The sequence below is a fragment of the Schistocerca nitens genome, chromosome 1 (assembly GCF_023898315.1).
Source record: "Schistocerca nitens isolate TAMUIC-IGC-003100 chromosome 1, iqSchNite1.1, whole genome shotgun sequence".
Taxonomy (NCBI): domain Eukaryota; kingdom Metazoa; phylum Arthropoda; class Insecta; order Orthoptera; family Acrididae; genus Schistocerca; species Schistocerca nitens.
The window spans coordinates 1,180,305,699-1,180,331,904 of record NC_064614.1 but is presented as its reverse complement, the minus strand read 5'-3'; positions in this window follow the sequence as shown (position 1 = coordinate 1,180,331,904).

The following is a 26,206-nucleotide window of genomic DNA, read 5'->3' as shown; positions in this document are numbered from 1 at the left end:
GTCTCTTCTCAGTTTTTCTATTCTGATCTGTAGCCTGTGTTGCCTTGCTGGTTTTGTGGGTTTCTTCTGTGTACTGGTTGGTTCTGATCTCTGCCTAGTGTGTATATTTAGTGTAGTGAGTGCTCCTATATAAACCAGTAGTTGTAACACTTCCATAGTTGTGTTTTCATTTATTTTGTTGTGTATGATTGTGTTGATAGTTTTTATTGTTGTTTCGACTTGTGGGTTATTTGGCGGTCTATGCAAGAATGCTCTAATGTCTGTATTTGTGTCTTTATATTCTATATATGTCAGTTGAAATTTTTCTTCTATATCTAACATGTGTGTCACTTCGTGTTGTGTTTGTGCTTGTTCTGGTGGCTGTCTTAAGATTTCGTTTTCCTCTGATTGTTTAATTGATGCGTGTTGTCCTTTGTTTGTTTGCTCTGGGATGCTTGAGTCCATTACTGTATTTTCTTCTTCTTCTTCTGATTGCATTATATTATTATTATTATTATTATTATTATTAGAAGTAGCAGGAGTAGTATTAAACATTTATTGAAAGATATAAATATGTAGGTTTCCATGATTTTTCTTCAGTCTTGCTTCCATTATCAACAACGTCAGAAGTACCTCTCTGGTGCCTTTACCTTTCCTGTAGCCAAACTGCTCGTCATCTAACATACTCACAATTTTCTTTCCATTCTTTTGTATATTATTCTTGTCAGCAACTCACATGAATGAGCTGTTAAGCTGATTGTGCGATAATTCTCGCACTTGTCAGCTCTTGCAACCATTGGAACTGTGCTGATGACGTTCTTCCGAAAGTCTGATAGTGTATCGCTAGTCTCGTACATTCTCACACTAACATGAATAATCATATTGTTGCCACTTCCCCCAATGACTTTAGAAATTATAATGAAACATTATCTACCCCTACTGCCTTATTTGTTCTTAAGTCCTCCTAAGCCTCTTAAATTCTGGTTCTAATACTGGATATCCTATTTCTTCTAAATCGACTCCTGTTTCTTCTTCTATCACATCAGACAAATCTTCCCCCTCACAGAGGCCTTCAATGTACTCTTTCTACCTATCCGCTCTCTTCTCTACATTTAACAGTGGAATTCCCGTTGCATTCTTAATGTTACCAACCCTGCTTTTAATTTCGCCGAAAGGTATTTTGAATTTCCTACATGCTGAGTCAATCCTTCTGACATTCATATCTTTTTCGATTTCTCCACAATCTTCCTGCAGCCATTTCGTCGTAGCTTCCCAGCACTTCCTGTTTATTTCATTCCTCAGCGACTTGTATTTCTGTATTCCTCAATTTCCCTGAAAATTGTTGTACTTTTTTCTTTCAATGATCAACTGAAGTATTTCTTCTGTTATCCATTGTTTCCTCGCAATTACCTTCTTTTTACCTATGTTTTTCTTTCCAGCTCCTGTGATTGCTCTTTTTAGAGATGTCCATTCCTCTTCAACGGTACTGCCTACTGAGCTATTCCTTATTGCAGTATCTGTAGCCTCAGAGAACTTCAAGCGTATCTCTTCATTCCTTAGTACTTTTGTATCCCACTCCTTTGCGTATTGATTCTTCCTGACTACTGGCTTAAACTTCAGGCTACTTTTCATCACTACTGAGTTGTGATCTATGTCTATATCTTCTCCCGTGGACGCCTCACAATCCAGTATCTGATTTCGGAGTCAGTCTGACCACGATGTAATCTAACTGAAATCTTCCCGTATCTCCCGGTCTTTTCCAAGTATGCCTTCTCCTCTTGTGATTATTGAACAGGGAATCACTAATCCTAGCTGAAATTTATTGCAGAACTCAATTAGTCTTTTTCTTCTCTCATTCCTAGCGCCAAGCCCACATTCTCCAGTAACCCTTTCTTCTACTCCTTCCCCTACAACCACACTCAAATCCCCCATGACTATTAGATTTTCATCTCCCTTTACGTACTGAATTACCCGTCCAATATCCTCATATGCTTTCTCTATCTCTTCATCTTCGGCTTGCGACGTCGGCATGTATACCTGAACTGTCGTTGTCGGTGTCGGTTTACTGTCGATTCTGATAAGAACAACCCTATCACTGAACTGTTGGCAGTACCTCACCCTTTGCCTTACCTTGTTATTCATAACAAATCCTACTCCCGTTATACTATTTTCTGCTGCTGTTGATATTACCCAGTACTCAACTGACCAGAAATCCTTGACTTCTGTCCATTTCGCTTCTCTGACGCCCACTTTTCAGAGTTTCTAGCTTCCCTACCACGTTCAAACTTGTGACATTCCACGACCCGACTCGTAGAACGTTACCCCTACGTTGGTTATTCAGTCTTTTTCTCGTGGTCACCTTCACCTTGGCAGTCTCCTCCGCGAGATCGGAACGGGGGACTGTTGCGGAATCTTTTGTCGATGGACAAATATCGTGAGACCAAAAGACAGCCACATGTCTTGTGGACAGACGTTATGTGTCGTTGTTGCAATGGCTTCCATTGCCTTCTATATTCTCATGCCGTTGACCATTGCTGATTCTTCCGCGTTTAGGGGCATTTTACCCCAAGGGAAAGAGTGTGCCCTGAACCTCTATCCGCTCCTCCGCCCTCTTTGACAAGGTCGTTGCAAAAATGAGAGTGACTTCTTAGGTCGGAAGTGTTCGGCCTCCAATACTGATGATGTTTATTCAAAATTTAAGCGTTCGTCGGCTTCGAACCTGGGACCGAGAACGTTTTGATTTCTAATCTCCGTTTACAGCGAATGTATTCCAATAAAACGTACAAAATATAATGGTTGGTAGTTTCATCTTCGGAGTTGAATACTTTTAAGAACACTCTGGGAACCTGACACGATTAATACCTTTAGGAAGGAAGTTGAAGACACAGACTTAATTGCTAGCAAAATTACCACAATCTCCACCGCAAAAATTGAAGCACTTTTAGGCGATTTCTAGGCCTTACTGATTTGGGTCTGAGGGCATAAAAAAGCACTCCAGTATACTCCTCTTGTAGAAATTCGATACGTCAGTCTTTATACATACGTAACCAGGCCACTAATATTCAATGAGTCGATTAAATCTGCAACTTATGTTCACAATCGGCGAGCTTGTCTTATTATAACAGACTGGAACATGGTAGCTTGTAAGTTAGCTTGCGTCATGGTCACTATGTGTAAGTTGCGGAAAAAATTGGCGTTATGTGTAAGTTACGTGAATCTCATTTTGAATAAGAAAATATCTGACATAGAAATCAAAGTAAAAGATTGGGTCGCCACCGCCTCTAGCCACACGACAAATAAAGGATTCGGCTGAATCGGAAAATCAATTAATTTAATCCTAAGAAAAAAGACTCATAAAAGAACATTCATTGCACCATCACTCATAAAGAATGGGACGTAATTACTAGTTTGGTCCAGGCATAGTTCAAGTGAATCAAATATTAAAGTGCATAAGAGCAGCTTGAGCAGCACTCCTGGAAACAACATCTATTCTAAAGAATTTGTTTTAAATAAAAAGGAAACACTAATTACTGGGCATGTGCACATGGAAACGCTATGGATGGGCTAACAAGGAAACTACAAGGTAAATGGCGTAGGTAACAGAGATGTAACATCGGTACGCAGGATAAGATTGGTGGCAAAATTATTTATTCCTTAAAACATTGATGTAATGCATCTACACATCTGCTGTTGCCTGGTAACTAAGTACAATTTCTTGTGAAACGGTACACGATTCACAACACACTCGTATGCCCACGTGGTTTGCGGAGAGACAATTTATACATACCACGGCCAAGTTTTAATCACATTAAACAACGCAGCCGCGAACAATTAACATTTTTCAGTAGGCACATTTGAATGGACAAAGGGGGATGGCAGTGGGCCAACAAACTCTAATATTAAACCACGTGGATGGCTTCCAACGGACGTTAGATAAATGAGACAAAGAAAATTCACGAAGAGGCAAAATTATTAAGGTTCAGGAAGGATTAGAACCTATACAGACGCAGTTGCAGGCAGACAAACGCTCACACTGAACCGAGGGGGCACTTCTTGTATATGCAACACCTTTGTGTTACGTTCTTCTTACGGATCAAAGTCTGCATTAGGAATCAAACTGAAAATCTGCAGAAGCCTTGCATTCCTTGCTGCAACAAGGTTAAACAATCTTTATAAGACGAGATGCGAGAGCCAAAGCTAAAAGCTCCCCACTCGCTACGAGACAACGCGCCACGCTGTTAAACCATCTCACCCTCCTTCGAAGAGAACTCGGCTGCAGACCCTCGGCGCGCTGGAAGCAGACTAACCGTCTCACACGCTCCAACGCCTCCCACGCGATTCCGTGGCCAGGAAAACCTAGAGATGAGGCTTCCGCCACCTAGCTAACACCGGTAACTTTCACGCAAGGAGAGCAAACCTCTTTGCCTACCTGAAAACTACAGGAGTTGGCCATTCTGTACGACTACCGCTGATTCTCTGTAGCAGACTAAACCACCGTACAGCAACATGAAACACACCCACATTCATTCACTCATGCCTGCCAGAGAGCTTTGTATCCCAGGAAAAGTAAATAAAATAATGAAAGGGGACTACAGGACCCTTTCAAGATGACTGTGTCAAAGACATTTCCGAGAACGTCTGCAGGAGAATTTGACTATACGGTGGTCCATTAGACAGGATGCCCACCAGAATGAGTGGCTCGTGGTCTGACGCCTGGCGTGGCTAACTTCAGACATGGAAGGAGAATATGGGACGCGTGCCATGCCACGACACTGTAAGACTAATGCGGCCTACTCCATTTTGCCTGCCGGCCGGAGTGGCCAAGCGGTTCTAGGCGCTACAGTCTGGAACCGCGCGACCGCTACGGCCGCAGGTTCGAATCCTGCGTCGGGCATGGATGTGTGTGATATCCTTAGGTTAGTTAGGTTCAAGTAGTCCTAAGTTCTAGGGGAATGATGACCACAGCAGTTTTAAGTCCCATAGTGCTCAGATCCATTTGAACCATTTTGAACCATCCATTTTGCCTCTCGTAACGTCCGTGCGAGAGACAGTTTACCAACGTTTCTGCTTTGCTTGTGCTGTTGTCTTTGTACACAGGCAATCGAGAGGCGGTGTTCAGTTTGCTGTTCATTTTGTTGGTCTAGTAGAGAAATATCCATGTATTTACGACCACAGCAGTGCTAAATGCAGTAGCAGGAACGCTACAGATACAACGAGCAGAACGATTACAAGTGGAATATTACAGACAGGATGTAGAAATAAATAGAAATGTGCTACGTCTTTTTATTATAAAACATGTTTGCAAACGTTTCATTATGTGTTTGACATGTTGTACAAACGTCAGATCCCTTAGGTACGTAGTTACATACGTGCAACATTCTTCCAAGACATGTAGCGGTTCTAGGCGCTTCAGTCTGGAACAGCGCAACCGCTACGGTCGCAGGTTCGAATCCTGCCTCGGGCATGGATGTATGTGATGTCCTTAGGTTAGTTAGGTTTAAGTAGTTCTAAGTTCTAGGGGACTGATGACCACAGATGTTAAGTCCCATAGTGCTCAGAGCCATTCGAATCATTCTTCCAAGACAATGCGCCATTTGGGCTTGTAATGGAACTGCTCAGTGGCTAATCTTGCGTTATGGAGTGGATTATTCGATACACTCCATAAATTTATTATACGATATACAAATAAGTTCAAATTGTAGTTTTACATTTTACAAAGTTTTAATGACATAAATATAATAGTTTTGTACATTTGTATACAGAGTATGTGTTCAAAAATGAATGTAACATACGAGTGTTTTCCAATTCTTTATTGAACATAATGAGAATTACACACACGAAAGAACGGTGTTTTATCTACACGTCGTATTTTTCCACGTTATCTCCATGCCGTTCTATGGCCTTCTTCCAGCGCGAAACAAGGGCGTGTCGCCGGCCCTGCGGACGAGCGGTTCTAGGCGCTTCAGTCCGGAACCAAACTGCTGCCACGGTCGCAGGTTCGAATCCTGCCTCTGGCATGGATGTATGAGATGTCCTTACGTTAGGTTTAAGTAGTTCTAAATCTAGGGGACTGATGAACTCAGATGTTAAGTCCCGTAGTGCTTAGAGCCATTTGAGACAAGGGCGTGTATGGCCTGCCGGGACCAATTCTTGTCCTGGTGGCGGGTGGCGGAGCCAGTGCTTCACTGTGTGAGTCAAATTCACGAATAGCATCCTTTAATAGCCCAAACAAGTGGAAGTCCGAGGGGGCTAGGTCAGATGTGTCGGGTATGACAACCGTGGATGTTCTCTCCGACCACTGCAAATCGTGGAGCTCCGCCGAACCAACTCCTGTTGTCCAGCGACTAACTGTACCTCTTTTGACAGCAGATGCTCCATAGACTTTGCACACACGTTTGTGAATATTCCCCACAGTTTCTTTCTCTACACTGAGAAATTCAATGACGGCACGTTACTTGTAACGTACATCACCTAAAGACGTCATTTTGAAACCGTCCTGCAGTTACGCTATCTGTCGGAAATGACGGAAACTTGGCGCGTTCACTCAGGAGATTTCAAATACTACATACGTAACGTTTTGCATATGTAGCATTGTTTTCGGCTGAAAAAAAGGCGGTGCATTACTTTCTGGACAACTCTCGTAAGATTAATTTTAATATTTTTCAAATAACTTAATTAGTCTTCATATATTGGATTTATTTCAAAATTTGGTTATCCAACTGTAAATACATTTTTCGTCATTTTATTAATTACGAAATCCCAAAACTAAAGATTATCGATAAGTAACTCATTTGTTAAGTAGAACAGTTTCTTTCATGTAAGCTTTATCTTTCTTGACTAGTTGTAGTGTTGGATGTTGGCGGGAAGTCGCTGTACTGTGTGTGTCGTGTCGTATTCTGGTGTTCAGACGTATGTGAATGTTAAAATAGTGCTGTGCCAAAAATCTGAGAATTAAATGTCCTGTATGGAGAATAAAGTGCATAACACAAGTTATATGCCGGCCGCTGTGCCCGAGCGGTTCTAGGCGCTTCAGTCTGGAACCGCGCGCCTGCTACGATCGCAGGTTCGAATCCTGCCTCGGGCATGGATGTGTGTGATATCCTTAGGTTAGTTAGGTTTAAGTAGTTCTGAGTCTAGGGGACAGAGCCATTTTGAACAAGTTATTTCACGCACGTATTTTAAACTAAAACCTGAATATCCTCAAGTAAGCAGAATTTTCATGCTTCTAGTTACAGAGCCAACAAGGACGTCGCAATACGTTGACTGAAGGTAACAGGTTAAGTACAATTTACTAAATCTTTTTACAACACTCTGTATTTTATGAACAGTTCTAACTGTACTCGTATTTGTTCTCAATGGCAGGACTCCTTACGCAAACATATGCAAAGAAGTGATTGCGAGGTTTGTTATAAAAGTATTCTTTGACAAAGTAGTAGATACGATTATTAAGGTTTGAGGCTGAGAAAGGGAATAGACAGCTATGTTGATCTCTGTTCATCTCCTGGCTTTTGATGTGAGTTTTCAATAGGGTTGTGCTGGTCAGATGACTTAGCATACCACCATTATGAATCCGTGTAACATCTCTGTGTTAACTCTTAAAGTGTGAGAATATGGAACTTCTGATGGTGATCCGTCCGTCGGACGAGGACGTTAAGCTCAGCTGCCCACTCGCTGCTATTCGAGAGGAATAGGTTGTTGTGTGCCATTACTGGGGTTTCACCCTCACCCTTTCCTTCACCATTGATAACGTAACACATTGCACTGTACCACTGTACAAGCATTCATCATAGTGATCAAAAAAATGGTTCAAATGGCTCTGAGCACTATGGGACTTAACATCTGTGGTCATCAGTCCCCTAGAACTTAGAACTACTTAAACCTAACTAACCTAAGGACATCACACACATCCATGCCCGAGGCAGGATTCGAACCTGCGACCATACCGGTCGCGCGGTTCCAGACTGAAGCGCCTAGAACCGCTCGGCCATCATAGTGATCCACACAACAATAATACACACTTGGTGCTCCCAAACAGGACACAGATAGGCGACAGAAAATCACTTCTACTAGAAACGTACCAAGAACAGCAACGCGAAACCCTCGCATTTGTCCCCAATGTTCATTTTCGGATTGTGGTCTTACTATTGACACATGGACTACAGGAAAACTGGAAAGTAAAAGAATCTAAGCGTTTGAGGTGTGCTATTACAGAAGAGTGCGGACAGTGAAGTGAACTGATGCAATAAGAAATGAAGCGACCACTGATAGAAGAAAGGACAAGATAATAGGGCGTGTGTTAAGATGATGGACGCATTTACATGCTACGTTGAAACATAGAGCCACATCCTAGCTAGGGCCCATAAAAGTTATACATCTTATTGCCAAGCGCGGATACTTGAGCTCTCGAGGCTGGGACAAAAAACTTTAAGATAACGTGATTTGTTAACGAGATATTTCCAGAAACGTACTAAACGTCTTAAGATGCACAGCGTCCCAATATGGGCTGTTCCAACGCTGTCCCATCCAGCATGGGCGCACACCGTCGCCCGTCAACTCGGCCACTGGCAGGCGTAATGTGGGTAGGCAACCCGTCAGGCAGTCCCATTTGCTTTTGCGCACTGCCCTGGGGCGTTGCACACCTAATTTATTAACGCTTCGCACCTCTCAGTGAATGTCGCTGTAACGATGACTTTTCGAAACTGCCCGTTCCCATGTTCCCTTTGTTGGGAAGGACAATCCTTATTTGTTGAAAAAGGTGGGTTGCCTCAGTGTCTAGTGCGCCTAAGATGCTTAATACAGTGACAAGCATAATACTCAGCGCCTCTACGTGTCCTTTCATGCTGCGCACTTTGATGAGTTGGTCAGCGATGCAAGGAAGCAGCTCCTTGTCACACTGAAAGGCAAATATTGAGACGGAAAAACTTCATAACGTAGACCTGGTCTCCATGTGCATCAGTTTCAATTATCACATGCGTTTAATGCAACTAATTTTAGATTGCTGAGATGAAGGAATACTTATCTGATGCCGCATTACTATCAAGCTGCAAAGCTACACTCATTATTGGCGCAACATTTTCCATGGGGCTCCTGTTCAAATCGTGTTTGCTGACCCTCTTTGACTGCTTAACGCCAGAAGAGATACAGAAATTTGAAGGAGTTTCGCTCTCCAAGCAAACAGTTTTTCATGAACGAATGCATGCTCTCGCGCCGGTATCCATTCTCGGATTTAAAGCCGCGTCAAGTGGTTAACTGCCCACAAGCTTTCGGCAGAGATCTCCTCTGCCATTGTCAAGAGGTTGATTGTCGTGTGAATGCTGCTGCCGTTCTTATATAGCCGCGCCGCCCACAGTGACGTCACTGGTGCCCAGTCCCGCACTACAAGTGGCAATATTTTGGTGGCGCGACTGAAGCGCTCGCTTCAACTCTCTAATCACAGGATCCCAGATCGTGCTCAGCTGCAATTCATCATCTTTATTGAGTGACAGACGTTTTGATCTCTATTGCTTCACTTATTACGCTATCCTAGAAGCAGTTGGTCTGTTTAATAATAGAAGTATCGTCGAACGTAGTCCCGTGTCCGTTTTCCACTGCATGCTGAGCTACAGCTGATTTTTCGGGATAGTATGGTTCAAATGGCTCTAAGAATTATGGGACTTAACATCTGAGGTCATCGGTCCCCTACACTTAGAACTACTTAAACCTAACTAACCTAAGGACATCACACACATCCATGCCTGAGGCAGGATGCGAAACTGCGACGGTAGCAGTAGTGCGGTTCCAGACTGAAGCGCCTAGAGCCGCTCGGCCACAGTGGCCGGCTCGGGATAGTATAGGCGGGAAAACCTTTCATGTTCTATGCGGCGCTATTCAGTAATGCGGACAGTCTGACCGACATAAAACCGCCCTCATCCACAAGGTATTCTGTATATTCCATATGTTCTGAGACATAAATTGTCTTCCACAGGCTTCATTAATCGCCGAATCTTTGCTGGGTGCGCGAAGACTACGTCGATTTTATGTTGTTGGGCTACAAAACAGTAAAAACGCTCTTCCCTGTTATTGAGATAGCAAACGGCAAAAACGTTATCTTCTTCGTGTCTTCTTTGGAGGCCTTCTGCTTTCGTGGCTTAGATGAAACTGCTTGCGAAATTCGTGTGCTATTGTAACCGTTTTCCTTGAAAACGGTACATAGGTGGCCCAGATCCCTCGGCAGAGTGTCGGCGTCTAAACCGGTTTCAGCTCGATGCGCTAAGGTCCTCAGAACAGACTGTTTCTATGCTGGATGGTGGTAGCTTGCGGCGTGCAGATACCGATCCGTGTGGGTGGACTTGGTCAACACTGTGACCGAGACACCCTTTGGGTTTACAGCGGACAAGGTCGTCCAGGAACGGAAGGAACCATCCTTCTTTACTTCTACCGTGAACTTTATATGGTCGTGGATTCTGTTGATGCGTCGTAGGAACTCCTCCAGTTTCTTATGTCCATGAGGCCATATGACGAAGCTATCGTCGATGTACCGATACAAACAACTGGGCTTTGCAGGAGCCGTGCCCAAGGTGATGTCCCAAATTGCTCCATAAAGAGGACAGATACAACTGGAGCTAATAGGCTCCCCACTGTGACGCCATCCGACTGGTTGAAATAAATGGTTCAAATGGCTCTGAGCACTATGGGACTTAACATCTATGGTCATCAGTCCCCTAGAACTTAGAACTACTTAAACCTAACTAACCTAAGGACATCACACAACACCCAGTCATCACGAGGCAGAGAAAATCCCTGACCCCGACGGGAATCGAACCCGGGAACCCGGGCGTGGGAAGCGAGAACGCTACCGCACGACCACGAGCTGCGGACTGGTTGAAATATTCTGCACCGTGTAAAAAATACGATGACGCCAGCGTATGTTTCAATATATACACAATGGTGTCGTCAAAGAACCGTGACGGCAAGACTAAAAAGTCTTGTGATGGGTACACACGCGAATAGGGAAAAACACATCAAAACTAATCATAATACTGGCTTCACCGAGCGGGCTCCTGAAGATATATAAAATCGACACATTCTTCAGACCCCTAGCAAAGATCCGGCAGCTCACGAAGCCTGTGAAACACGATTTAGGCCTCAGAACACTTGGAATATACAAAATACCTTGTGGTTGTGGGCAGTCTTAGGTTGGTCAGACTGTCCCCACTATTGTACAGCGCCGCATAGAACCTGAAAAGTGTTTCCACCTATGCTATCTAGAAAAATCAGCTGCAGCCCGAAGCACGCGTTGGGAAACGGACAGCGAATTGCATTCGACTTATTAAACGGAACAATGGCATCTGGAATAGCGTAATAAATGAAGCATTGGCGATCAAAATACCGAACAACACACTGAACAAAGAACGTGGGTTGCAGCTGAGTACGGCCTGGGACCCTAAGATTGGGAAGCTAAAGCGGCCGCGGCAGTTGTGTCACCAAAGCATTGCCATGCATGGGTGCGGGACTGGGCACCAGTGACGTCACTGTCGGCGATGCGGCTATATAAGCACGGCAGCGGCATTCACACGACAGTCAGCCACTTTAAAACGGCAGTGGAGATTTCTGCCGAAAGCTCGTGGGTAGTTAACCACTTGACGCGGCTTGAAACCCTTGAATATTTTAGTAGTTTAGCAGTTTCTCGTCGGATCGGAGATAAGAGTGCAGATCTGGAAAACAGGCTGAAGGATAGAGATCCGATTTTTATTACTTCTTCATTCGTACTTGATGAAACCACCAAGGTAACAGACCATGCAAAGACTGCAATATTTTCATGGGGTGGTGACTCGAAATTGAAGGTCTTCGAACAGGTAGTAAATCTGACACCTATGGAATAGACAACCGTGGTTAACGATGTACTTTGGGTACTGTGAGATGCAATTAGAATATGTTTTTTCCTTGTGAAAGCTTCTGTTATGTGGCGAAAGATGTAACGCCACTGATGATTGGAATTTAGCATGGTTTTGTGCCTCGTATGAAAGAAAAAAGAAACTGATTTTGGGAAACACAATTAAAGTACGTTGTGACCTGTTACGTCCACTAGGAGGCCCTTGGAGCAGAAAGAGCGCAAATGGTGATACTTAAAAGGTCGTGATACAATACGTGCATTTTCTCTAGGCGCTATGGTGTCAATTACATGCATTTCAAGAAATTTTTGTAAGATCTGGAAGAAGCATATAATGACATGTTATATCGTTGTGAAGTACGATGACTTATTAGAAGCGAAGTTCGCAAGATATCCCTTGCTATTGGGAAAGAAATTGCTCTATTTATGAGAGGACAGATGCAGCCAGCACTGATGAAAAATGGGTTACTTTCTTGACCTTTCTCTCTGATATTATGAGATTCTTAAAGAAAAAAAGCACTCCGTCTTCAGGCCACGAGTGGCCTACCGGGACCATCCGACCGCCGTGTCATCGTCAGAGGAGGATGCGGATAGGAGGGGCATAGGGTCAGCACACCGCTCTCCCGGTCGTTAAGACGGTATTCTTAACCGAAGCCGCTACGATTCGGTCGAGTAGCTCCTCATTTGGCATCACGAAGCTGAGTGCACCCCGAAAAATGACAACAACGCATGGCGGCTGGATGGTCACCCATCCAAGTGCAGGCCACGCCTAACAGCGCTTAGCTTCGGTGATCTCGCGGGAGCAGGTGTATCCACTGCGGCAAGGCTAACATGTATGATAAAATCATTCCTAAAAAAAAACCTCATCTATTTGAAAGACAGCTTGCTACAGGAAACCCAACGTTTTTCTAAAGTCTTTCATCACCAAACTGATCTCCAGACCCATGTTTCGCGGGTTATCAAAAAAATATCATGCAACTTCACTAGTCTTTTGCGAGAAGGTTTAAGCACCTGTGTAACCTACAAAATGAATTCAAATTATTTGTTGTAGTTGTGGTCTTCAGTACTAACACTGGTTTGGCGTAGCTCTTCACGCTACTCTATCCTGTGCAGGCCTCTTCATCTCTGAATAACTGCTGCAACCTACACCCTCCTGAATCTGCTAACTCTATTCATCTCTTGGTCTCCGTCTACGGTTTTTACCACTCACACTTCTCTCCAGTACTCAATCAGTGATGCCTTGATATCTCAGAATGCGTCCTATCAAGCGATCCCTTATTTTAGTCAACTTGTGCAACAAATTTTTAGTCTCCCCATTTCTACTGACTACGTCCTCATTAGTTACGTGATCTACCCATCACATCTTCAGGATTCTTCTGTAGCATCACATTTTCAAAGTTTCTATTCTTTTCTTGTTTAATCTGTTTATCGTCCACATTTCACTTCCATATATGGCTACATTCCGGACAAATACCTTCAGAAAAAGACTTCCTGGCACTTAAATCTATACTAGATGTAAACAAAATTCTCTTCTTCAGAAATACTATAATTGCCATTGCCAGTCTACATTTTATATCCTCTCTACTTCAGCCATCATCAATTATTCTGCTGCCCAAATAACAAAACTCTTCTACTACTTTACGTGTCTAGTTTCCTAATCTAATTCCCACAGCATCACTCGACTTAATTCGACTACATTCCATTATCCTCGTTTTGCTTTTGTTGATGTTCATCTCACATCCTCTTTTCAAGGCACTGTTTATTCCTTTCAACTGCTCTTCCAAGTCCTTTGCTGTCTCTGACAGAATTACAGTATCATCGGCAAAAACCAAAATTTTTATTTCTTTGCCCTGAACTTAAATTCCTCCTCCAGATTTTTCTTTGTTTTCTTTACTGATTGCTCACTGTACAAACTGAATAACATCAGGGATAGGCTACAACCCTGTCTCACACCCTTCTCAACAACTGCTCCCTTTCATGCCAGTCGACTCTTACAACCGCCGTCTGGGTTCCCTGAAAGTTGTAACTAGCCTTTCACGCCCTGTATTTTATCCCTGCTGGCTTCAAAATTTCGACGAGAATATTACAGTCAATATTGTCAAAAGATTTCTGTAAGTGTGCAAATGCTATAAACGTATCTTCTAAGATAAGACGTAGGATGAGTATTCCCTCACGCGTTCCTAAAATTCTCCGAAATCCAATCCAATCTTCCCCGAGATCGGTTTCTACCAGTTCTTCCATTCTTCTCTAAAGTATTCGTGTTAGTATTTTGCAACCATAACTTGTTAATCGACAGTTCGGTCATCTTCACACCTGTCAACGCCTGCTTTCTTTGCAATTGGAATTATTATAATCTTCTTGAAATCTGAGCCTGTCTCATACATCTTGCACACCGGAGAGCAGAGTTTTGTCATGGCTGGCTCTCCCAAGACTATCAGTAGATCTAACGGGATATCATCTATCCCCCGGGGCCTTGTTTCGAGTTTGATCTTTCAGAGCTCTGTCAAATTCTTCTCGTAGTATCGTGTCTCCAGTTTCATCTTCATCTGCGTCCACTTCACTTACTATAACATTGCTTTCAAATTCACCTCCCTTGTATAGACCCTCTATATATTCCTTCCAAATTTCAGCTTTCCCTTCTTTGCTTAACACTGGTTTCTCATCTGAGCTCTTGATACTGATACAGCTACTTCTTTTTCCTCCAAAGGCCTCTTTAATTTTCCTGTAGACGGTGTATCTGTCCCCTGGTAAAATATGCTTTCAAATCCTTGCATTTGTCCTCTAGACATTCCTGCTTAGCCGTTTTGCATTTCCTGTCAAACTCATTTTTTAGACGTTTGTATTCCCTTTAGTCTCCTTTATTTGCTACATTTTTATATTTTCTCCTTTCAGCAATCAAATTCAGTCTTATCCAAGAATTTTCACTAAGCCTTATCTTTTTACCTGTTTGATCCTCTGCTGCCTTCACTATTTCATCCCTTAAAGCTACTTATTCGTCTTCTACTGTACTCCTTTCCCGTATCGTAATCAACCGTTGACTAATGCTCCGTCTGAAACTCTCAACAACGTCTGGTTCTTTCAACTCACCCAGGTCCCATCTCCTAGCTTTTTGCAAGTTTTTCAGTTAACCAATAAACTGTGGTCAGAGTCCACATCTGCCCCTGGGAATATCCTACAAGTTAAAATCTGGTTTCGAAATCTGTCTTATAATGACATAGTCAATCTGAAATCTTCCTGTGTCCCCTGGCCTCTTCCACGTATACAACCTTCTTTCAAAATTCTTAAACCAAGTATTAGTTCAAAATGGCTCTGAGCACTATGGGACTCAACTGCTGAGGTCATTAGTCCCCTAGAACTTAGAACTAGTTAAACCTAACTAACCTAAGGACATCACAAGCATCCATGCCCGAGGCAGGATTCGAACCTGCGACCGTAGCGGTCCTGCGGTTCCAGACTGCAGCGCCTTTAACCGCACGGCCACTTCGGCCGGCTCAAGTATTAGTTTCGATTAAATTATGCTCTGTGCATAATTCTACCAGACGGCTTCTTCCTTGATTCCTTTCCCCCAAACCACATTCATATACTATTTTTCTTTATCTTCCTTTTCGTACTATCACAATTAAATTTTCACCTCCCTTAACTATCTAATTAATTTCTTTTATCTTAACATACATTTCTTCAATCTCTTCATCATCTCTGTAGCTGGTTGGCATATAAACTTGTACTACTGTGGTAGGTATGGGCTTTCTGTGTATCTTTCATGTGATAACACTTCCACTGTGCTGTTCACTGTAGCTTACCCGCATTCCTGTTTTCTTATTCATTGCCTTGCCTCTATTTGATTTTGTATTTATAATCCTGTATTCAAATGACCAGAAGTCCTGTTCGTACTGCCACCGAACTGCCCCTTTTAAATTTGCTAATCCACTAGCCCGATTAAGGGATCTAACATTCCACGTTCCGATCCGTAGAACGGCTGTTTCGTTTCTCAGATGATGACATCCTCCTGAGTAGTCAAATTATTTAAAACTCCAGTTTGCGCTACCCCATACACTGTGCCTTTAGGAGTACAATTAGAACTGATTTACTTGCAAAAATGGTTCAAGTGGCTCTAAGCACTACGGGACTTAACATCTGAGGTCATCAATCCCCTAGACTTAGAACTACGTAAACCTAACTAACCTAAGGACACCACACACATGAATGCCCGAGGCAGGATTCGAACCTTCGAAACGTTCGACCACAGCCGCCAGCATTTATTTGCAAATTTGCACTCTGATCAAGGACAGATATTTCAACATAAACAGTCTGTTAAGGTGTTATTGTCATAAGACTCACGACAAAAAATAAACAAGCAAGTGAAATTGCACTTGTAATTTTAACTTGTACCTACCCTTTGGAGCCGGCCGCGGTGGTCTCGCGGTTCTAGGCGCGCAGTCCGGAACCGTACGACTGCTACGGTCGCAGGTTCGAATCCTGCCTCGGGCATGGATGTGTGTGATGTCCTTAGGTTAGTTAGGTTTAAGTAGTTCTAAGTTCTAGGGGACTAATGACCACAGCAGTTGAGTCCCATAGTGCTCAGAGCCATTTGAACTACCCTTTGGAGTTCCCTAAAAGATCTCATACGCATTTGTCGCAATAGTTAATAATTACTGATTGAAGCTGTTGCAACATGGATTTAGCGTACTGTTGACGATAAGGTGATGAGAGGCAAGGATGGGGAAGAAATGGGCGAAGTCCATTTCGAGGGACCGATCCCGGCATTCGCCTTGATCGATGAGGAAGAGCCATAGGAAACCTAAAAAACTCAGACGAGGATTTCAATCCTGCAGTGTAGTAACCACTGCGACATTTCTATCGAATCGGCTGGGAAATACATCGGCTGCAGTCAGAATGTGTATCCGCTAGAGAGCTTTAAAAAGAAGGTACCAATAAATCGAGTTTGCGCAACCGCTCTGATATCACATCTCGACACATCACAGTGTTATTACGTAACGGAATGACTGATGTCGTCGCCTGTCTATCAGCTGCATTGTGACCGAAACAACGATGCGTCAGCGCAGTGCGACCGCGACCGCCGTGTTATCTGGCGCTGCCCTCGCGACACTGCACTGCGGTTCAAGGTCAACCGAGCAATTCCGCAAACGCTACTACAGCTGACTGTATGTATTTCAGATAACACTGTGCGGTCGTAGTGGTGCAGCGGATGGCGAGAAAGGGTAGGGACGGCTCAGTTCCAGTCTGCAACGGGAATCTAGAAGCAAGAACGGATCTATAGAGCCTGTAGCAGAGGAAGATGGGATTATCCTACTTGCTCTTACACCACTCATGATGCTAAATTTTTTTTCGGATCTCTTTTTTTTTCAGTAATGCCTGTACTATAATTACACTGAAGAGACGAAAAACTGGTACACATGCCTAATATCGTGTGGGGCCCCGCGAGCACGCAGAAGTGCCGCAACACGAAATGGCATGGACTCGATTAATGCCTGATGTAGTGCTGGAGGGAACTGACACCATGAATCCTGAAGGGCTGTGCATACACCCGTAAGAATACGACGGGGTGGAGATCTCTTCCGAGCAGCACGTTGCAAGGCATCCCAGATATGCTCAGCAATGTTTATGTCTGGGGAGTTTGGTGGCCAGTGAAAGTGTTTAACCTCAGAAGAGTGTTCCTGGAGCTACTCTGTAGCAATTCTGAACCTGTGGGGTGTCGCATTGCCCTGCTGGAATTGCTCAAGCCCCTCTGAATACACAATGGACATTAATGGATGCAGGTGATCAGTCAGGATGCTTACACATACGTGTCACCTGTCAGAGTCGTATCCAGACGTATGAGGGGTCCCACATGAGTCCAACTGCACACGCCACACACCAGTCTCCACCAGCTTGAACTGTGGTTTCACCGCCAGACACCACACTTGCTAGGTGGTAGCTTTAAATCGGCCGCGGTCCATTAGTACATGTCGGACCCGCGTGTCGCCACTGTCAGTGATCGCAGACCGAGCGCCACCACACGGCAGGTCTCGAGAGACTTACTAGCACTCGCCCCAGTTGTACAGCCGACGTTGCTAGGAAAGGTTCACTGAGAATTACGCTCTCATTAGCCGAGACAATAGTTAGCATAGCCTTCAGTTTAGTCAATTGCTACGACCTAGCAAGGCGCCATTTATCCTTTGCTATGTATCTAATGAAGCATGTACAGTAACAAGACCAATGTTCACCAATTGTGGATTAAAGTTAAGTATTCCAGCAGCTACGTACTTTTCTTTATAGCATTCATTAAGTATCCTGTTTCAGACCTCACGCCATCCTGCGTGAGCTTATAGCGTGCATTTCGGCTTCCTCAAACAACACGGTGTTGGAACTTCTGCCAACACTTCATGAACAATCCCCTGCTGGCATGCAGGGTCCATGGATTCATACCCGAACACGTCCATCCGATCGATACAATTTGAAACGAGACGCGCCCGACCGGGCAACATGTTTCCAGTCTTCGACAGTCCAATGTCGATGGGCCCAGGCGAGGCGTAAAGCTTTGCGTCGTGCAGTCATCAAGGGTACACAAGTGGCTCCGCCGCTCCGAAAGCACATATCGATTATGTTTCGTTGAATGGTGCACGCGCTGACACTTGATGGCCCAGCACTGAAATCTGCAGCTATTTGCGGAAGGATCTCACTTCTGCCTCGTTGAACGTTTCTCTTCAGCTGTCGTTGGACCTGTTCTTGCAGGATCTTTTTCCGGCCACAGCGATGTCGGAGATTTGATGTTCTACCGGATTCCTGATATTCACGGTACACTCGTGAAATTATCGTTCGGAGTAATGCCCACTTCACCGCTACCTCGGAGATGTTGTGTCCCAACGCTCGTGCGCCGACTATAACACCACGTTCAAACTCACTTAAATCTCGATAACCTGCCATTGTAACAGGAGCAACTGATCTAGCAACTGCACCACACGCTTGTTGTCTTTATATAGGTGTTGCCGACCGCAGCGCTTTTTTCTGCCTGTTTTCGTATCTCTGTATTTGAATACGCATGTCTATACCAGTTTCTTTGGCACTTCAGTGTATGTAGTAAATGAAGTTGTCAAAATCTTAGTCATGTAAGATTTCACTAAATTTTATTATTTTTAGTGTAATGTGCCCACTGCTGATAACGCCAGTGTAATAGTCCACATGGAAACAATTTATTTAAAGAAATTCTTATAATTTTCTATACCTGTACACCACGTACTCTTCAAAATTCCATCCCGCTAAAAATTTCTAGATAAACATAGCTCATTTGAAAGCCCCAGGTCTCCTCTTTGATAACGACCTTGCCGCAGTGGTAACACCGATTTCCGTCAGGCTTGGTTAACACTTGGATGGTTCTGCTGAGCGCTGTTGGCAAGCAGGCTGCACTCAGCCATTGTGAGGTCAGTTGAGGAGCTGCTTTACTGAAAAGTAGCAGCTGCGGTCAGGGAAACTGACAACAGCCGGGAGAGCGGTGTGCCACCCACGTGCCCTTCCGTACCCGCGTCCGGTGACCCACACGGCGGGCTCTTCTGCGACCTGTTCTGACGGAGTTTCATTCGTCTCTTTCAAGCAAACTTTTTCTAAGCACTTAATATTTCAAAAGGTATTCGGATTAAAAATTTGCTTCTTTCTGGTTATTCCAACGCTAAGATGCAATTCTTTCCAAAACTACATGCTATAATTTTATAGCTCCGGTTTTTGAGCTGCCAGAAGTGTATAGTTTTACTTGTTAGTTTGGTAATTATTTTAAGCAGAAAATTTCACATTGTAGGAAAGTTTTAGCAAACATTGCAAATCCCCGTGCTTGTTAAAATTCTCCCCTCAAAAAATAGCACTGAAATCTGGTTTCGAAGGACAGAGCGAATCAAGTTGTGGAAAGGGGCCCAAATCAGTTGCTGCTAGCTGCACAAACATACAAACTTGATAAAAACACTTAAGCACACATGCCATTAAAAGAATTCAGAAACAATACGGCTGAAGGCCAGAACACAAGTTATTAAAATTGCGTTAAGGAATATACACGGCTGAAGGACTTAGTTACCAAATAGAGGAACTGAGGGCTTAAGGCCTGGATAACAAGAACTCCAGTAAGGAAATTTTGAAAGGTTTTAGACAAAGACCTATCAAATTTTAATTTAAGTAATCTGAAGGCATAATCTTAAACTATTTCACATAAGGTTCGGCTGAAGGCTATATACTGAACATTAAAACAAACTAAATTAATACACAGCTGAAGGCCTCACACAGTACTTGAGACAAAAGAAAATCACAATTCCAAACAACAGAACAGTGGTGCTCGGAAGTGTTCCAAGGGTCGGCCCGGGGAGGAAACTCCAACAGCAGGTTAGGTGAGACAGGCAGCCAAGAGCAACACTAAATGATCGGGTGGTAGCGCGACCTAACGACAGCTGAAGAACTAACCAACAACCTAATCAATTCCCTTCCACCCAACCAACGGCATGACAACCGAAAATATCACCGAGGACAAAGATCGCAACAGCACTACCCCTTGGTAATTGGCATGTAAACACAGTCAAGCCACAATAACCACTCAAAGAAAAAGAAGGAGAACAACTGAAGCTGTCGAACTACACGCCATGCCGGACAGCATCAACACACTGCCGGAAAGCTACGCTAACGACCAGGGCAGGTAACTGGAACGTCAACGGCCACAAGGCAGGAGATACCGCTGGTGCACTTCACTAATAAGTTACCATCATTTCAATAGTTAAACACCGTACAGGAAGAAGGCTGCAAAATTTGCCAACTCCAGCACACCGTACGTTGCTGCTTGGGGGAACAGTCCAGGAAGCAAGAACAGGCAATGAACGAAGAGACGTCACAGCACTTGAGGTTTCGTAACAGGTTAACTGATTACTCAACTCCAGTATCCGGGTTCGGTGGTCGACGATCTTTGCAGCTCTCGCAGCTAGTGCCTCACAGCTCTCACTGCGAGCAAACCGCCAGTGGCCCCAGCCTGATCACACGCTGCGGAGACTTCCTTGCTGCTCTGTTGAAAGCGATCGACTACCCACACACACCACCGTACGGAAAATACAGTGGTCACACCAAAGATGGTACAGCAGTACTAGTATCGATAAACGCTGCTGCTGCCACTGATGGAGGCAAGTGAGCAACTCGTTCAGGTAGTAACTGAGGGAGCAATAAGGTGCCACTCGATGGTGAGAAAATGCCAAAAAGAAAAAACAGCATCAGCGCGAGCCGGCCACGGCACAAGCACCTATTAATCTGGCATCTTCCAATTGTATGGATTAGCTTAAGGAAATTTTCTTCGCTATCTACAGTATTTTTGTAGTTTCAACTTTTTTAGCATTTATGTTAATGTCTAAAATATAATAGTCTTCTATTTCACCATCTTGTAATTTCTGTAATATGCTCTTCTATCAATAAGCATCGTATACAAGCAGTCGGTCAGGGTCCAACAGTGAACTCGCAAACCTCTACGTAATTTCTAACGTCTTTTTTACGGCACCATCAGTCCTGTAATTTTCAGTTTATAGCCGATAGTTGAAAAGCGAACATCTGTCAGTCAAACTTGTACGTCAGTTGTGTGTAAGCCGGCCGGAGTGGCCGAGCGGTTCTAGGCGCTTCAGTCTGGAACCGCGCGACCGCTACGGTCGCAGGTTCGAATCCTGCCTCGGGCACGGATGTGTGTGATGTCCTTAGGTTAGATAGGTTTAAGTAGTTCTAAGTCTAGGGGACTGATGACCTCAGATGTTAAGTCCCATAGTGTTCAGAGCCATTTTTGAAGTTCTGTGTAAACATTTTACCAAATCACTTTTACGAAGTGTAACTTATACATCTGTGTTGCGAAATATGGACCACAATAATAACAAATTGTTCATCTGAATTGTTTAGTAACAGTAAATATGAGTGAACTGAAAGAATAAAGATGAACTGTGTTGTGTTAATTATTTGAAAAACCTAGCAGCTATTGGAAGAAGATTAGATTGATACATGCTAATGACGCTAAAGAGGCTCCAAAGAGGTTAGTAAGGCTGAACATGTGGTGCGGGTCGTACCAGGGAAAATTTTCTGGCAACTATCCTGCAAAATAGCGTTTACGAGCAATTATCGAATTAAAACTGATGACGCTCCGTTTAAGCTTTGCAGATTAATTAATTAAATTTTTGTGTAAAACTTGTAATGTAATAAATCAGTAACAATAAAAAATTAAAAGAACTGAAATAATTAAATTAATCAACACAAATTATTAACATCACCGTGAACAATTGTTTTTTTAAAAAAAGAACACAACGCTTAGATTCGTGTCTACATTTACATCTACACAGATACTCCACAAGCCTTCGTACGGTGCCTGGTGGAGGGTACTCTGTACCACTATTGGTTATTTCCTTTCCTGTTCCACTCGTAAATACAGCGAAGGTAAAACGACTGTCTATTGCCTCTGCATGAGCCCTAATTTCTCGAATCTTATCTTCGTCTTCCTTAGGCGCAATGTATGTTGCCGGCAGTAGAATCGTTCGGCAGTCAGCGTCAAGTGTGGTTCTCTAAATTTTATTAATGGTGTTTCTCGAAAAGAACGTGGCCTTCCCTCCAGGGATTCCCAAATGAGTTCCCGAAGCATCTCCGTAACACTTGCGTGTTCTTCGAACCTACCGGTAACAAATCTTCCATCCCACTTCGGAATTGCTTCAAAGTCTTCCTTCAATCCGACATGGTACGGATCCCAAACGCTCGAACAGTACTCAGGAATAGGTTGCACCAGCGTCCTATACACGGTCTTCTTTACGGGTTAAAATTCTGCCAATAAATCGAAGTGTCCATTCAGAAGTCAGTATTTTCATTTTCAAGAAAAACGTAGTGTTACTATCAGCGAATTTGCTTGTTGGGGACATGCAAGTTAACAAAATCATTTTTTTCAATAGAGCAAATTTTATCTCTTCTGAATTCACATACAATATTTTCCGTAATAATAACGCTCAAAATAGAAGCATTAAGCAGTCTTATTCGCTAATTGATTAGCACTTTCACTTCATACTAATGAAGCAACTTTTAATATCTTCATAACTTACAAGGGAACCGAAGGAACGTCCGCTCAGCGATCTGATTCGTGTTCAGGACATGTAGCACACGACTAGGAGTGGCACATATGTAAACAGAAAGACGTAACTCTAATCTGCTTTCGAGAAAATCGAGATTGAAAATTTTACGCTGGCTTAGTATTTTGTACTGTGGCTAATATTCGAAGAATCTGCAGCTGAGATAGTAATCGCTTAGTTTCAAAAGTGCGAGGTCCTTGGATCGAATCACCCTGCTTGCAAATCTATTCCTTTTTTTTCATTCCCACTTAATCTTAATATCTTATTTATTATGACTGCGTAAATTATCAATATTTTGTGATTCATTTATTATTTTCATCATCTTTATCCTGAAAAAAAAGACAAAAAAAATTGTAAGCAGATTGGAAATAAAAAAATATACACAAGAAGTTTCTAGCCAATCAGTATAGTTATTTTATTTGCGCTATTGTATCTGCATTTGTGACATATGTAATGTGTAATACGTGGAGCACTTCACGAATAGATGATAGAAACATGGGAAACAATAATTGTCGTGACTTACAGCGCTTGTAATGACCACCGAATTTTTGCATGTGCATGGCTTTTTCAATGTGTCTGCTGCAAAACAAACTTAGCTTACACCCATAAACGGTTCTCGATTATAAACAATTTCGTGGCGTTCCATGAGTATCTGTTGTTAGAATAACGTGAGAATGAAAAAAAAAAGAAAGAAATGTACCGGCAGCGACATTCGATCCAGAAACCTCGCACTTGTAAAGCTAAGCATTTAGTCGCTCGGTTGCTGAATCCTTGAATATTAGCGACCATACGAAATATATAACTATGCCTAAAATTTTCAAACTCGATTTTCTCGAAAACGGTTTAGGGTTGCGTCTTCTTGTTTACATATTATGTTCAAGTCCTAGTTGTGACCTACACACCCTGTCAGTATGAATCAAATCGCTGATGGGAAGCTCGTACGGTTCTCTTAGAAGCTGCTTCAAAATATCACTTTCAGTACTTAGTGCTGTCAGAAAGTAGTGTCTGTCTTCTAACGAGGCCTGTTATTAATCAACTTGAATATTGAAAACGATCTGTTTCTCCTCTGTTCGTGATCATAAGTAACAGGTATATTCTCAGAGCGACCTCAATGTTCGGAAAACAATATTCGACGTAATATGGGTCCTCCTTTGGATGAAATGGGGCATGGAAGAAATTTTTCGCGGAATCGAACGGATTTCAAACTGCTAGAAGTCCTGTTTTATCAAATGAACTTAAACGCATTTTATCAGACGCCACTGGGGATCTGATTCGAGAGAGCGTGATGTGAATGTTAGCTTAATTCATACGTGCTGCTACTGAAAAACTTTGCCAAATAAACCCATACACCCAAATTACGCCTAGTACTTGTGCAATTACGTACTGAGTGGTTACAATTAGCTACTCACAGAGGTGCAGTGTGAGCTGTAATTCTCATACGGCAGCGAAACTTGGTAGATATTCTAATGCGTAATGGGGAATCGATTTATGCTGAAAACAAATTAGTTCCAGTTTTGGCCACCAGGCGAAAATCTAGTGTTGCGAATGCAAGAGAGACTAAATAGCAATGTTTCCACACATACTTGGGGGGAAATTATCAAACAAGAGAAAACAGCGTGACTTTGACTTTAATATTAACCGCCACTTACACAGTTTGTTCAGTATGAGCACAGGACACGTCGACGAAGTGCTCCATTCGTAAACGATGTGATCAAAAATTGCTCCCAACAGTTCCATTGGAATCTGAGTGACTTTTTCTTGTATACTGACCTTCAGATCAGGTAAAGACCGAATGTGTCATTGGTAAACGCGTTCTTCTAGATATCCCCAGGGCCAAATGTAGAGTCTTGTAATGCAGGGAAGCAAGGGAGAGGATGTTATTGTGGCTGGCCGGTATCCTTTTTCTAGAACACAAATGCACACGTGGATAAATACGGTTCTTTATTTACTTGACCTGGATACTTAACTTTAATAGAGTCCATGTCCGTGGTACAAGCTCATCTGTAATAGTCCTCTTGCAGACAGTATCGGCAATCTTGCTATTACAAACTTTAAGTCTTGCTGCAAGTCACTATGATCACTGTCATAGCCTGGGATGAAATACACGCGCTCTGTGATCGAACTGACACACGTCAAACTGGAGCGTGAGACAATGAGGCCCTCTGATCAGTGGAGGCGGCCGAAGTACAAGCGGTCGAGAGTTGCGTTGGCAGTGTGTTGCTTGCTGGTGTGTCTCTGGCCTATTATCGCTCTTTGCGCTACATCTTTGCCGACCGGTGTGCTGGCCACAGCTTACGCCAGCTCACCAAAAGTCACATGGATTCAGATCAGGTGATCTTCCAGGCCATGCAACTGGAAAACGCCAGAAGACAGTATCGATTTGCAGAATGACCTACAGAGAACTGGTGAATTGTACAAGCTCTGACAGCTGATCCTGATTCCGCATACATAGGAGTAGAAATCCACTACTGTAGAAGTACACAGTTGACTAGAAACTGCTGGGACCAGTGTCCAGCGCAAGAGTAACTATCTAGAGCTGCCTTAATTGGAATAACCATATAAAACAAATAGTTGGAAAGGCGAATACTAGAGTAAGATTCGAAGGAAGAATCTTAAGGAAATGTAACTAAACCACGAGGGAAGTAGCTTATAAGGCGCTTGTTCGACCGATGCTTAAGTACTGTTCATCACTGTGGGGTCCTTACCAGGTAGGAGTGATAGAGGAGATAGAGATGATCCAACGAAGAGCGGCGCGTTTCGTCACAGGACTTTGGTACATGCGTTATAGAGATGCTTAAACTCTGTCGGCAGATGTTACAAGAGAGGCGTTGTGCACCACGGAGAGGTTTACTATTGAAATTTCGAGAGAGCACTTTGCGAGAAGAGTCGGAAACTTATTATTCCCTCCCACACACATCTCGCATAATGACCGCGACGATAATTCGAGAAATTAGAGCCAATATAGAGGCTTACCGACAACCATTCTTCCCACTGGCCATTCACGACTGGAACAGGGTAGGAGGATCAATTAGTGGCACCAGAAATACCCACCACCACACAACATTAGGTGGCTTGCTGAGTATGATGTAGATGTAGATATAGCGCCAGACTTACACCTGGTGACTACAATTGCAACTAATTTTTTTTTTCCAGCGTAAATCGAATCCGCGTTAAGGCATTGACATATCCAGCAAGTTTCGCTGCCATACGATAATCACAGTCTACCCAGGAGCTCTGTGAGTAGCTGCACTTTAAG